The sequence below is a fragment of the Castor canadensis genome, chromosome 3 (genome assembly GCF_047511655.1).
Source record: "Castor canadensis chromosome 3, mCasCan1.hap1v2, whole genome shotgun sequence".
Taxonomy (NCBI): domain Eukaryota; kingdom Metazoa; phylum Chordata; class Mammalia; order Rodentia; family Castoridae; genus Castor; species Castor canadensis.
In genome coordinates, this window is record NC_133388.1 from 147,542,002 (window position 1) to 147,557,574 (window position 15,573).

The window sequence follows — 15,573 nt, forward strand, 5'->3', positions numbered from 1 at the left end:
GCTGGCAGAAAGAAATGGCACAGAATTGGGAGGCTTTCCATGGGTTAGGGATCCAGGATGTCATAGAGTTTGATTCTGATTGATGCTCTGTCTTCTGCTTATTGGGAGGGAAAAAAAAGAAAGAAAGAACCAGGGGGCTTTTTTCCCAGGGTGGGACACGCCTTTCTGTCTATGTCACACAGGATTTTCATGGCTATTAAATTCAATTAAAGGCTGATTTAAGGGTCAGTCCTTGAATTTTATGTGCATCTAATGTGGTGGTCATTATTATTTTGGCTAGAAGCAATAATAATTACCCAAGTGTAACTCTGACTTCTCAAAATGGTTTCTGGAGTCATGGAATTTAGGATTTCTGATTCCCTACCCTAACCACCACCTTGGATCCTCTGAATTCATTCTTCTTCAGGCTTGACTTTTAAGGTCTTATAACGATTGGATGTGCTTAATGCACATGGTGGAAGATAATTTGTTTGACTAATTATATATTCAAGTGTCAAACACATCAAAGTTTACCTTCGCTACAATGTTTATACTAGTGTTTGATTAAACAAGTGGACATGATGCTTCAGCAAAGTTGATAAATAAAATCAGCAATCACACATAGGAAATTGAAAAAGTATAATAAAGTCTCTATTCAGTGTGGGAATCTCAGTTAAGGAGTGTGGCACACTCCTGTAAAACCAACACTAAGTGTGGGAAACACAGTTATGTTTTCAGGGGATCTTGAAACTGTGATAAAGAAACTATACACTATAAGAAGGATCCTCAAGTATCCTTCTCATATGAGAGACACCAGAGAAAAGACAAACACATATTTGCGATGGGTGCACACCAAAATATAAGATACCTTTTCCCCAAATATCCTACAATGAAGTCCATCAGTAGTAAGCACTAATGAGAGGACTAATGGTAAGCACTAATGTGATTCCAATCCCCTTTTCGGGCCTCCAGCATCAATGTGAAAAAGTACCAGAAATCACTAATGTTGGAGACAACATACCAAAATTATAGACAGACATTTATTCAATTAAAGAAGTGAAAACAACTCTAAGTATAGATCATGTAGAGTATAAACAACTTTAATATTACTGTAATTAAATGACTATTGAGATACTAACAACATTACAGCAATTTTACCTTTTATAAAGAGTAGAAGACATTTAATCCAAAAGAGACAGATAGGCATATGTGAAAATCAAAGAAGGAAACCTGTTGAAATTTTTCTCAGAGTGGGAGGAGGGGGGAAAAGGGAGAACAATATAACTGATATGGTAAGCACATATGTAACCATCACAATGTGTCCCTCTGTACAATTATTATATGTTAATAAAATTTTTTTAAAAGTAAAATAGATGGCTAGGATCCTCTGGAAAAAGTATTTATTTAGAAAAGAAGAATGATATATTACAAGTTGCAATTATGATAGTAAAAATTTAGATGATAATCTCAAGAACCTCTCTGAATGTGTAAACATAGAACAATTAAAAGACAAATATTATAAAAGGTAGATTCAAATCAATATAAAAGATAACTTTAAATCAATCCAGGTAGTTAAGAATTAGTGCAGAATGCTAGGAATCTCTCTGTCTAGCTATCCTTATCTCAACTAGCAAAAACACTTTGTCTTTCTTCAATGCTTTTTTCTTCAACAAAATTGGAGAAAGTGGCCGGGGCAGGTAGCAAGAGGAGGTGGGGGGTATGGGGGAGAAACAATTGAAGCAATGTACGCACATATGAATAAATGGATAAAAAAAAGAATTAGTACAGAAAAAATAGACCAACATAAAAAAAATTCCTATCACTGAATGCCTTCAGTATCCTCACTGATAAGAACACCTGATTACCTATAAAAATGGAAGAAGACCCATGCTAAAGAACAATGTGATAAAATTTCAGAACTAAATGCTTTCAAAGAGGATAAAAAAACAACAGCATATGTACAAGAGGCTTCAAACTTGATACCATCAAATTTCCACATACATAACTGAAAACTAAACAATAAATTTCATTCTACCATTTTGGTATTATATAACTTTACTAACTATGAACATATGTTTCAATAAAAATAAAAACATTTCAAGTATTTAAATGAAATGTTAAATTTTAAGATAAACTTTAAACCTTTTCACATACAACATAAGGTAAATAGGCATATTTATTACATCATATATATACATTAGGTATAGTCAGTACATACAACATAATGTGAACTACAAAAATAAAGTAAAATTCTTTTGCAGAGAATATTTTTGACTTTACCAATCAGGAAACTCAATCTTAAGAACCTGACATTTTGCTCTGTTTCTGTTCTCCCCATTTCTTCACAATGATTTAACTACTATGTCTATATTCAAAATCAAACTGTATGTAGCAATTAAAAATCAAAACATTTCTTACTATTGATTTAATGTAGGAGTCCCCTTGTAATTAAATTGTAGCTAATGGGCAATGAATGAGAATACTATGTAACAGCTTTCAGAATGTTTATTATGGGATAGCTAGCTCTGCTCCCCAAACCTCAGAGTTGCTTTCCCTCCACATATCTTGGCATTCCAAATAAGCCGCATAACTGCTTAATACTCCTACATCACAGAAAAGAATAACCATCTTAGAAAGTTCATGTGTATTTCTAGGCCTTAGGGTCGTAGTAGCTCTGCTCAAGCTTATACTCCAAACTCCAGTTTCCTGGCCACGCCACATGGCTTGCACACTCTGTCCAACACAACAGTGGGGGTGCCTATACCCAGGCACAAGTACCACCACCAACCACATCTCTTAGTTATGTTACTTCCTTGTGCACTTGAGCTATATATATACTGACTCCAGAAGTACATCAGGGTTCCCACACAACAAACACCAGTTCTACTAGTACTTCAAGAAAACCTAGGACCAAGGAGGATGCACTCAATCATGACTACCACTGTAGGGGAGAAAAAAAGATCAGAAGGATGCAGAAAATTTTTCCAGGAAAGCCCTCAATAGTCCTTTAAGTAATCAAGGAGACACACAGCATTGATCACTAGGGAACCCAGCAGTCATTCACAATGTTTATCTCAGTTTACTGAGTTACATGGACACTGCTATGCTGTTCCCATTGGAACATGAATAACCGTGCCTCATAAACCCAGTGCCCTCTCACTACCTGGAGGTGACAATCTTTTCCAGTTGAAACCAGTTCATGAAATCTAGAGAAAGTGACTTACCCATCAAATTTATAGACATCAATGCAAGATAATAAGAAAATTAGAAAAACAAGAAAATGTGATACCACTTAAAAATCACACACTTTCTAATAACTGACCAAAAAGAAACAAAGATCAATGAATAACAACTTAAAATGTTCATATGGGAAGTTCAACAATTTGTGATAAAATACTGAGAGAAATCTAAATTGAGGCAAGATAACAATTCACAAATAAAATTAGAAGTTCAACATAGAAAGCACTAAAAGAATGAAACAGAAATACTGAATTGCAGAATACAATGACTGCAATGAAAAATACAATAGAAAGAACAAATAAGAGCAAATACCATAATTAATCAAGCAGAATAAATAATCTGTGAACTTAAAAAAAAAGTTCACTTGAAAATATCCAGTCAAGTGTACAAGAAAAATTAATGAAAAACCAAAATAAAGCCAACATGATTTATCGGACAAAAATCAAGAAATCTAACTTTTATGTTACTGGATTTCAGGAAGGATAATAGAGAGATGATGTGGTCAAAAACATAATTAAATAAATCATGTCTGTAAACTTCCCAAGTTCAGGGAAAAATTTGAAAACACAGGTACGTGTAGTTCAAACAATGATCCCAACCAGGATCAAGCCAAAGAAGATGTTGCCAAAACATACTTCAAACAAATTCTCAAAATGGAAATCAAAGAACTAATCATGTAAGCATCAAAAGAAAAGTAGTTTCTCTTATATAATGGAAAACCTCTAAGACTCTCAGGGTATTTTTTTCAGAAGAAACTTCAGACCAGGACAATGGGATGATATTTTCAAAGTGTTGAAAGAAAAAAACTGCCAATCAAGAATACCTGACAAAGTTGTGCTTGAGGAAGAAAGGAGGGGAAAAGACTTTTCCAGATAAAATAAAGATGAAAGATTTTGCCATCACAACACATATCTCATGAAAAATTCCAAAGGAAGTTCTTCAATCTAAAACAATAGGATACTAGTTGGTCCTTCCTGATCCATGCTGTGAGGCAAGTAAGTACAGCTCTGATAGTTATAAAACAAAATGTGTGTGGTCTAACATGCTTTTGTAAAATAATAACTTCTGATATTATAATATTAATATACACTCACTGTTTTCTTTCTTGGATAATTAAAAGCTTTCATTTACCTAAAAAAATGTGCCTAGAGCCCTGTCCCCTGTTCCTTCTCATACACTCACCTTTATCCCATGGAGAAAGGTATATCCTAAGTGTTCTTAATAAGTAGTGACTCATAGAGGTTGCTTGGCCCTCTGCTACAAGGTTCACAGGTTCTGGGACTTGAAAGTGTAAACTTCTCAAGTAAAACAAGAATATTCTAATGGTGTAGCATTGGTGCATAAAACACTTATATATCTACAAAATGAGTGAAAGACAAAACTATCAAAAAGTATTCTAGTTACAGTATTTTTAGGGGATTCGCAACATTAAAAAATATGATTTCTGGGCTGGAAGTGGTGGCACATATCTGTAATCCCAGCTAATGGAGAGGGGGAGGTAGAGCCCAAGCATGAAATGCTATCTGAGAAAGAAACTAAAGCAAAAAGGGCTTGTGGCATGGCTGAAGTGGTAAAGCACTTGCAAAGCAAACATAAAACACTGAGTTCAAACCCCAGTACTACCAAAAAAATATGAATTGTGACAACAACAACAAAATAAGATATAGAGCTGTAGTAGAATGCTTTTCCATAAGAATAGCTTAAAGAAAATAAAATAGAAATAAAAAGAAAAGGGAAAATGTAGTTTTTGTATGTAAACTAAATTAAGTTCTTATCTGCCTTAAGTTGACTATCCTAACTGTAAGATATTTTATGGAAATCTCATGGTAATGGCAAAGAAAAAAACCTATAGTAAAGACACAAGGAAGACCCAGATGGCAGATAGAGTAAGGACCCTGGAATCTTCAATTCCACAATTCCCAGAAGAATACTTCAGATTCATGGTAGCAAGGATCAGGTAACCTGGCTTTTTTGTCAACTAAGATACTGCCAATACATAAGGTGAATATAAAGTACACAGCTGACCCGTAAATTAGCTTTTGATAGTACATAACAATCCTGGAAGCCCCAGCACTGCAGACCACACCCCCTGCAAAGCTATTTTTCTTTCTTCTCCCCACCCCCCTTTTTTGGCTTCTTTTCTCCTTTCTTGCAAAAAGGTAATGTAGAGAGCTGCAGAACGAGTTCTTAAAGCATCTGAAATATCCAGGATTCACCATAATTCATGTACATGGAACCTGCTGTACCACCTGCTTGTGCTGTCTGCTCTGTCCCAGAGCTGGATGAAACTACAATGCTGCCAGGTGAATATGACACATCATCTGCTCTGGAAGGAACCATATAGCCTAGCATATGCTGGTGGGCATATTGCACCCCCCTGGACAAGACTGGTGGACAAATAAATGGAGGGAAATTTTCACCTCCACCTGGTAGAGGTGGGACAGAACACCAAGCTGATTGAGCCTGTGTGTGGGCAGAATGGCCCAGCCACAGTACGGTGAAAATGAGACATTTCACCACCTTGGAGAAACTGGTAGTGAGCTGAGACTGACAGACTTCCAAGAGAAAAGCAGTTCAGCAAAAAGCTCAATTCTAGCTTCCAGGCTTGCCCTGGTAACTGCTCACATACCAGCTCCTCACAGGACCATTTCAGACGAACCTGTCCACACCAGATAGCTCATCCTGCCAAGGAAAGGCTGGGCTCAAACACCCTGAGTGGATCCTCACAGAGTTGTCTGATAAGGAGAAGCAACATCCATTGCCACACCACCCAGCATACAACCTTAAGAAGGGACAGAGACACAGAGAGAGCCCCTGTCAAAATCACCTGGAATAGAAATCAGAGGAAAGAACCCAGAACAATCATTGAACTGAGAGGAAATCCATTCTTCTCCATAACAAGGAAGAAATTTGGACAAGAAATATATTGTTTTTATTTAGCTTTTTTGTTTTATTTTTTAATCAATTTTTAATTTGTTTTTACCTATCTCCCTCTTATATTCTGTCCAACTATCAATTTGCTTAACCCTCTCCTGATCCATTTTCCTTTCTCACCCCCCATTCTTTTTCTTCTCTTTTCTTCTTTTCTCTCTTCCTTCCTTCTCCTTACATTCCTCTCTAACCTCTCCCTTTCAACCACTGTTCCTACCTCCTCCACATTCATACTCACTGAACAGTCTATTATAACAACATTACACATTACCTCCATCTTTATTATCTCTCTGCAATCCTTGACAATAGCACCCTTCCCCACAATGATTGAACTACACCTTCATACACATTAGGGCCTTATAATGCTGCAGCCTCCACACCTCATACCTCTTCTCCCCCTTGCCCTATCCCCCCTCCCTGCCCCCTCTTCTAGCACAATTTGTTTTAATTACTTAAGCATCTACTCCTATGCAAACAACTATTATCTCCTGAATGCCCACTGTTTATAGATAATATCGCCAAGGGTTTCTCTATATATTATGTAAATAACTGGTTTGGCGTTACATGTATGAATATGTAATTGCTAAGTTATACCTCCAGGTCAGGGAACAGAAATATTACAGCAACCTAACTAACAACAAAGCTAGTAAAAGCATAGAAATTAAGTCAAGGGAAAGACAACAGGTGATTAAAACCCACAACTAACTAATCAACAACACCTGAGAAAAGTACCAAATAGAAACATGGGCAGAAAAAGAAGGCAGGGGAATACATCTCCTCAAAAGACTAAGAATAATAATAGAGGTTTTTGGTGGAATGGGAAGGAAATGAATCCTCAGTAGCTGATGTCACAAGAATGATGATAAGAATGTTCAATGACCTTAAATAGGATTTAAGGAGGACAAACAAAAACAGCTCAATGAATTCCAAGAGAACATGGATTAAAAAAAAAACTCAAGAAGATACAGAAACAGCTAAATGAACTCAAAGAGGATTTCAACAAACTCTGAAACAAACCTAAGAAGATTATAAAAAAATAAATAAATAAATGAAATAAAGATGACAGCACAAAATATGAAAGAGGAATTCAACAAAGATATGGAAAGTCTAAAAAAACAGAATCAAACCGAAAACTGGGAAATAAAAGGAAGTTCCTTAAGCCGAATAAAAAATACAATTGAAAGCCATTCTAGCAGAATGGAACAAGTGGAAAACAAAATTTCAGGATTCGAAGACAAACTAGATATTAAAGGAAAAAAAACAGAAGAATTCTTAGACAAATGATTCAAGAGCTACAAAAGAAATATGCAAGAACACTGCAACCCCATCAAAAGGCCAAACCTGTGAATCATAGGCATTGAAGATGAAGAAAAAGGTACAAGCCAAAGGAATACATAATACATTCAACAAAACAGTGGCAGAAAATTTCTCAAATCTCAAAAAAAAAGATGCCCAACCTGGTAAAGGAAGCCTCCAGGACACCAAACAGACATGACCAAAATAGAACTTCTCCATGACATATTATACTTAAAACAATTAGCAGAAATGAGCAAGGAAAGAATAATAAAAGCTATAAGAGAGAAAAATCAAATAGCATATAAAGGTAAACCCATCATAATAACAGCAGATTTCTCAACAGAAAACTTAAAATCAAGAAGGGCATGGAGTGAGACATTTCAAGCACTGAAAGAAAACAGTTTCAATCCTAGGATACTCTACACAGCAAAGCTATCATTCAAACTGATGGAGGATTAAAAATCTTCCATGATAAACAAAAACTGAAACAATATATTACCACCAAGCCACCACTACAGAAGATTTTAAAAGTAATCCTACACACAGAAGATGAAAATAAACATAGCCATAAAATGATTGGAATTATTAAACTTCAAGAGAACACCAGATAAGTAATCAGAGAGTAGCACAGAATTATTTACACATGTACAACCCTTTATACAACAGAAAAAACTAAATGGTAGACTCACCACATACCTCTCAATAGTAACACTGAATGTCAATGGCCTCAACTCCCCCACCAAAAAACACCAATTGGCACACTGGATTAAAAAGGAAGATACAAAAATTGGTTGCTTACAAAAAAACCCACCTTATCGACAAAAACAAACATTGCCTTAGGGTGAAAGCATGGAAGATCTCCCAAGCTAATGGTCCTGAAAACAGACAGGAGAAGCAATACTTATATCAGATAAAGTAGACTTCAAATCTAAATTATTCATAAGGGACAAAAGTCACTTCATACTAATAAAAGGAGTAATACATCAAGAGGAAATAACAATTGTTAACTTATATGCACCCAATGTAAGTACACCCAGCTTCATTAAACATACACTACTGAACTTAAAAGCACAGATAGACCACAACACAGTGGTGGTGGAGAGTTCAATACTCCTCAAAGACCAATAGATAGGTTATCCAGACAAAAAAATTAACAAAGAAACCCTAGAAATGAATGACATTATACATCAAATGGACCTGACAGCTATCTGCAGAGTATTCCATCCTGCAAAAACATAATATGCAGGAACTTTCTCCATAATAGACCATATTTTTTGTCACAAAGCAAGTCTTAACAAATATAAGAAAATGGAAATAACACCCTGTGTACTGTCTGACCACAACACAATAAAACTACAACTCAATAACAAAAGAAACAGTACCAAATACTCAAACACCTGGAGACTGAACAACACATTACTACAGGTCATTGAAAAAATAAGGAAGGAAATCAAATGATAATAAAAGTACAGCCTACCAGAACCTATGGGACACAGCAAAGGTAGTCCTAAGGGAAAGTTTATATGCATGAATGCATATATTAAAAGCACAGAAAGCTCTCAAATAAATGACCTAATGCTGCATCTCAAACTCTTAGTAAAATGAGAACAAGCTAAGCCAAAACAAGCAGAAGGAAATAATAATGTTCTAGAGAACAAGATGGCAATGGAATGACACCACTCAGCATTCTTCCCCCCAAACACAGCTTACCAAAAAGTGATTCTCAGACTTAATTCCCTACAGAACTGCAAAGAGTCAACAACCTAGGAGCTGAAGGTAACCAGAAGATACTTGGACTGCAGACCCAGAAGTTCTGGCTCACGACCCGTAGTGCACTGTCCCACAATGGACCCAGAGGACCAGACCTCATGTTCTCTGCATATGAACCCTCTGCATGCTCAGAAACTCCAGCCCAACACATCCAATGCATGGTACCCTGTCACAGGCCCAGAAGCCCTACCTAACCCAGTACACAGAAGCCCTGGCCCAGCATATTCTGCTCATGGACTCCGCTGAGGGCCCAGAAGCTCTGACAGGGTGCATTGTCTCCACCATGAGTGCAGAAGCCCCACACCTGGTGCATATACCCCACTACAGACAGACTGCCCATGAGCCCTGAAGTCCACGCCTGGTGCCCATACCCCACTGCAGGCCCAAAAGTTCCCAGGAAGTGCATTTGGTGCATAGATTGCAACATGGCAGAGAAACCAATAAGAAACTCCAGCAGCCCTCCAAAATCAATGAACCAATAAAGAAATGGACAACTGAACTAAACAGAACTTTTTCAAAAGAAAAAATCCAAATGGACAAAAAAACACATGAGAAAATGCTTACCATCTCTGGCCATAAAGGAAATGCAAATCAAAACCACACTAAGATTCCACCTCACCCTTGTTAGAATAGCTATCATTAAAAACACCACCAACAACAAATGTTGGTGAGGATGTGGGGAAAAAAGGAATCCTCATACACTGCTGGTGGGAATGCAAGCAAGCTAGTATAAACACTCTGGAAAACAATATGGAAGCTTCTTAAAAAACTAAACATAGATCCAGCAATCCCACTCCTAGAGATACCCAAAGGAATGCAAGTCAGGTTACTCCATAGGCACCTGCACATCCATGTTTATTGCAGCACTATTCACAATATCCAAGTTATGGAAACAGCCAAGATGCCCCACTACAAAATGGATTAAGAAAATGTGGTATTTATATACAATGGAATTTTACTCAGCCATGAAGAAGAATGAAAGCTTATCATCCACAAGTAAATGGATGGAACAGGAGAACATCATTCTGAATGAGGTTAGCCAGGCTCAGAAGACCAAAAATCATATGTTCTCCCTCATATGCAGACTTTAGACCTAAAACAAATGCAGTAATATTATTGGACATGGGTCACACTAAGGGGAGAGCACACACATGAGGAATAGGGAAAGGTAGGAAACCCAAAACTTGAAAGTGTTTGATGTGTCTTCTGTAGAGGAGTTAATATAGTAACCTTAAAATGACAGAGGTCACTATGGGAAGATGACTGGGAAGTAGTGAAGAGGTCAGGTAGAGATGAATCTATTTAGGTTGTAATACACACTTGCATGGAAACAATAAGACTATGTATAGCTATCCTTATGTCAAACTAGCAAAAACGCTTTATCTTTCTTATTATTGCTTACCTCTTCTCTTCAACAAAATTGGAGAAGAGGTCAGAACAGGTTCTGCCTGGAAGTGAGGGGGATGGGGGGAAAGGGAGGCAATGGGGGAGGGGGTGGGGTGCAGGGGGGAGAAATGAACCAAACAATGTATGTACATACAAATATATGAATAAAGAGAAAAAAAAAGTAAAAAAAAGTTCTTACAGTATCTCCTTCTCTTTTTGGATCTACTTTTACCTCCCTTCTTTGTCTCATTACATGTGAGTCACAACAATTACCTCTCAGTACTCAATCTTAAACTACACATTTTCCTACTTTTTCCTATTACTCTTCCCCATTTGTACTTTCCTCGCATCTATGATTAGAACTGCACTCTTGCTGATATTTTCTTTTATTGCTATTTCCCCATTCATAAATCCTTCTTTGTTAACTATGTTCATAGCAGATAATTAGATTGCCTGATCATACTCTTTGGGGGGAGTTGAGTGTGTGTGTATGTGTGTGCATGTGTGTGTATGTTTAACTGTTTAATTTTCTTCATTTCTCTCCTTCCTCTCTTCCTCAACATAATATTAACTAGATATTGTCTACCTATCTCACTCTACTTTCTCATTAAACCGTTCTATTAAGCAAGCAGCCACCTAGTCCAGCCTTATAAAACCATAACAATTCGTTAGTGTTATCCTCTTCTCATTACTATGGAGACTAAAAGAAAATGTGCAAATAATCAAAAAAGTCAATACTTCAAAAAGATAAATAAGATTGATACCCTTAGCCAATCTGACTGATCTGATGAAAAAAGGAAGAAAGAAACCCAAATTAACATAATTATCACAAAAGGGAATATCCCAACAAATACTGATGAAATCCTGAGGATTGTGAGGGATTGCTTTGAAACCTATATTCAAATAAGCTGGAAAATTTCTAGAAGCATTTAACCCACCAAAACTGAACCAGGAGGGTATAAACCATTTAAACAGAATTATAGTAAGCAATGAGATTGAAGCTGAAATTGTCCCCCAAGAAAAGTCCAAGACCCAGTGGAATCACTGCTGAGTGTTATCAGACTTTTAAAGAAGAAATAACACCAATAAAACTTCAAGTGTTTCCATGAAATAGAAAGGGAAGGAACACTATCAATCTCATTCTGCAAAGCCAGAATGAGTTTGGAACATTCATTCCAAACCTGGACAAGGACACTACAACAACAACAATAACAAAAGAACAGAGAATAATAGACCAATCTCCTTAATGAACATAGATACAAATGGCCTCAATAAAATATTTGCAAATAAAATCCAACAGCACATTAAAAAGATCAAGTTGTTTCTGTTCCAGAGATGCAAGGATGACTCAACATATGCAAATCAATCAAGATAACACAGCAAATAAATACAATCCACAGTAAAAAAAAAAAATCTTCAAACTAAATAAAGACAAAGCCCTTAATAAAATTAAACAGCTCTTTATGAAAAAAAGCCTAAACAAGCTAGGTAGAGAAAGATCATATTTCAACAAAACAGAGGTTATCTATGACAAACCACAAACAACATCATACTGAATGAAAAATAACTAGAAGCCTTATCTCTAAAATCAGGAATAAGACAAGAATGTCCATTCTCACCCCTATATACAATATTGTTCTCAAATTTTAGACAGAGACATTAGACAAGAGAAAGAAATAAAAAGGAATATAAATTGGAAAAGAAGAATTCAAATTATCCCTGTTCGCAAATGATATAATTCTGTATGTTTAAAATCCCTAAAATTTCCACCAAAACACTTTTCAATAAATAAATTCAACAAAGTAGCAAAGTAACAAAATCAACATACAAAACTTAACGTCCTTTATATTCATCAGTAATAAACTTGAGGAGAAAGAAATCTGAAAAACAATTGTGAAATTCACAGAACCCTCAAAAATAAACTAGGTATGGGAATAAACCAAACAAAGGAAGAAGAAAACCTGTACAATAAAAATTACAAAGCTCTGAAGAAAAAACTGAATACTCTAGAAATCAGAAATACCTCCCAAGTTCAAGAATCAGTGGAATAAATATTGTTAAAGTGATCGTGCTATCAAAGCAATCTATACATTCAATGCAAGCCCCATGAAATAGCAATACCATTCTTCAAAGAACTAGAAAACAACCCATGGAAGCAAAAACAATCCAGAGCAATCCTGAGGAAAAAAAGAGCAAAGCTGAACTTTGAAATATACTACAGAGCAACAGTGACAAAACAGCAAAAATGTTACATAAAAAACAAACATGCAGACCTATAATCTATAATCTATAACGGAATATAGAATCCAAAAATGAACCCATGCATCCACAGCCAGTGATTCTTGATTAAAGTGTCAAAAACATGCATTGGAAAATAACCTCTTCAAAAAAATAAATCTAGCAAAAATGTATGGAAGACCTCTATCACCCTGTATAAACATCAACTCTGAGAGGATCAAATACTTTACTATAAGACCTGAAATTTTGAAGCTGCTAGAGGAAAACATAGGAAAAACACTTCAAGATATTGGCACAGACAAAAATTACTTGAATAGGATTCCAATATCTCCAGAAATAAAAACAAAAATTAACATTCTGCACAACAAAGAAATCAATAAGGTGAAAAGACAATGTTCAGAATGAGAGAAAAATTTTGCCTGCAATTCTTCAAATTGCTAAATTTGTATAAATAATGTGAATTAATAATTTTAATAAAAAAGAAAAATCATAGCACCTACAAACTGGAAAAATGATTAATCATTACAAACTGGAAAAATGAAAGTCAAAATTTTGCCTACTCCAATAATCTATATCTGAATTAGTATACAGAATATATAAAAGCTCGAAAAATGTAACAGCCAGAGCACAGTAATCCTGTCAAAAAAATTGGCAAGTGATTTGCAAAGACATTTCTCAAAAGAAGTACAAATGATTAATAAATACATGAAAAATTTTTATGTATCTTTAGCCTTCAGGGAAATGCAAATCAAAATTATACTGAGACTTCATCTCATAATGTAGTCATAATGGTCATAATGACTATTATAAAAAAATAAAATAAAGATTTGTGAGAATATTGAGAAACAGAAACCCTTATACACTGTAAGAGGGATTACAAATGAGCACAGCCACTATAAGAAATGGTATTCAAAAGTTCCTCAAAAAACTAAAGACAGAAAGATGAAATGATCCACTTATACAACTGTCAGGTATATACCCTAAGGAAATTATGTCAGCATAGAAAAGAAATCCTACATGCCCGACTGTATGAAATCAAGCTAGGTATCCATCAACAGAATAATGGGTGCAGAGAATATTGTATATATCCACAATGGAGTATTATATGGTCAAAAAGAATGGAACATTTCATTTGCAAGAAAACTGATAGATCTGAAGGGCAACATGTTAAGCAAAATAAGCCAGACACAGAAAGAAGGTATAACATGTTTTCTCTTGTAGGTGAATATTTTAAAAAGAAAAAGAAACATATCAACATGAAAGTAGAAGCTATTAGGGAAGGGGAATGGGTACAAGAGGAGGAGGAAGAGAGACAGGCAAGAGAAGATCAAAGAGAAGGTAGACAAAATTGAAGCATGATATGATCATGCATCAAAATGTTACAGCGAACCTCAATAATTTTACAAGTAATGTACATTAATAATAATAATAATAAGAGAAAGACGTCACAGCGCATTCCTCTGATCCCCACTGCTCAGGAGGGGTTACAGGAAGATCAGGGGGTCAAGGCCAGCCCAAACAAAGTTAATGAGGCCCTGTCTCAAAAACAATATGCAAACAAAAGGACTGGGGACATTGCTCAAGTGGTAGAGGGCTTGTCTACCATATGTGAGGCCCTCACTTCAATCCCCACTACCAAGAAAAAAAAACTGCAAGAACTAAGCCCAAGAGATCAAGGTGGATTTCAATGTTCCTGCCAAATAAGAAATAATAATAATTAAGAAAAACATGACCTGGATGATACCTACCCCACCAACCATGTAGTCTGTGTGCCCATTGACCCCTGCACCTCCTTTCATTCCTTGTAAAGCTCAGACACGTGTTAATTTCCTAAAATACTCCTTTTTTTATGCAAGGAGAAGAAAGCTTCCCTCATCTTCTCAGGGTATTGGTATGAATAAACCCACGTTCCTTTCTACTAACTCTCATCTTCCAAGTATTGGCTTTGGCACACCAAGCACAAGGACTTTGGTCTCCTAACACTGTTACAATTCCAAAGAAAATTCTGTTGTGAACTTATGAAATTTTTCTTTCCCAATTAGCACTGACTAACCTGGTCAGTGGCAGATGTGACTCTTAGTAAATAATTAATATGTGAAAATTTTAACGATGAACTTAGGAAGAAGTCAAAAACAAAATCATGCAACTCTTAAGAACATCAGGATTTTTCCAAGGAAATATTTTCTTATTTAGTGACATAGTAGGGACAGGAATCTTTGTATCTCCTAAAGGGATACTGAAACACTCTTCCCTGAACATACCTGTCTATATGAGTATCTGGGTAGCATGTTCTATACTAAACATGATCTGTGTTCTCTGTCTTGCAGAGCTGGGGACCACATTCCCTGTAAGTGCAGCATCTTATTAATTCCTCAAAAGATCTTTTAGCTCCTCCATTGCTTTCCTCATCTTTGGATCAAAATTTTTGCTTATTGCACAGGTCTTGCTACACTAAGCTTGTTAGTAGCTAGCTATCTAATTCAGCCTTTTTGTGCTGGGTGCCCAGCTCCATACCAAGGAAATGTCTAGCTTTGGCTATTTTGTGATCTTTGAGAATTCTACACGCTCAAGGGATGACAACCCTGTCTTGGTTTCAGACGAACAGTAGTTTGGTGAAAATGTTCTTTGTTTCATTTCCATAGCTGGGATTATTTGGTTAATGATGGGGAGAAAGGAGAGTGTGTCTAGGTTTGAGAATGCTTTGGACACTGAATTTCCTGATGCTTCACAAAT

General features: G+C 36.0%; 1 pseudogene; it reads left to right on the plus strand.

Moving 5' to 3' along the window:
* The first annotated feature begins 14,980 nt into the window (after nucleotides 1–14,980).
* The window catches only part of LOC109680471 (solute carrier family 7 member 12-like), a 63,311-nt pseudogene continuing 62,718 nt past the window's right edge, over nucleotides 14,981–15,573 (plus strand).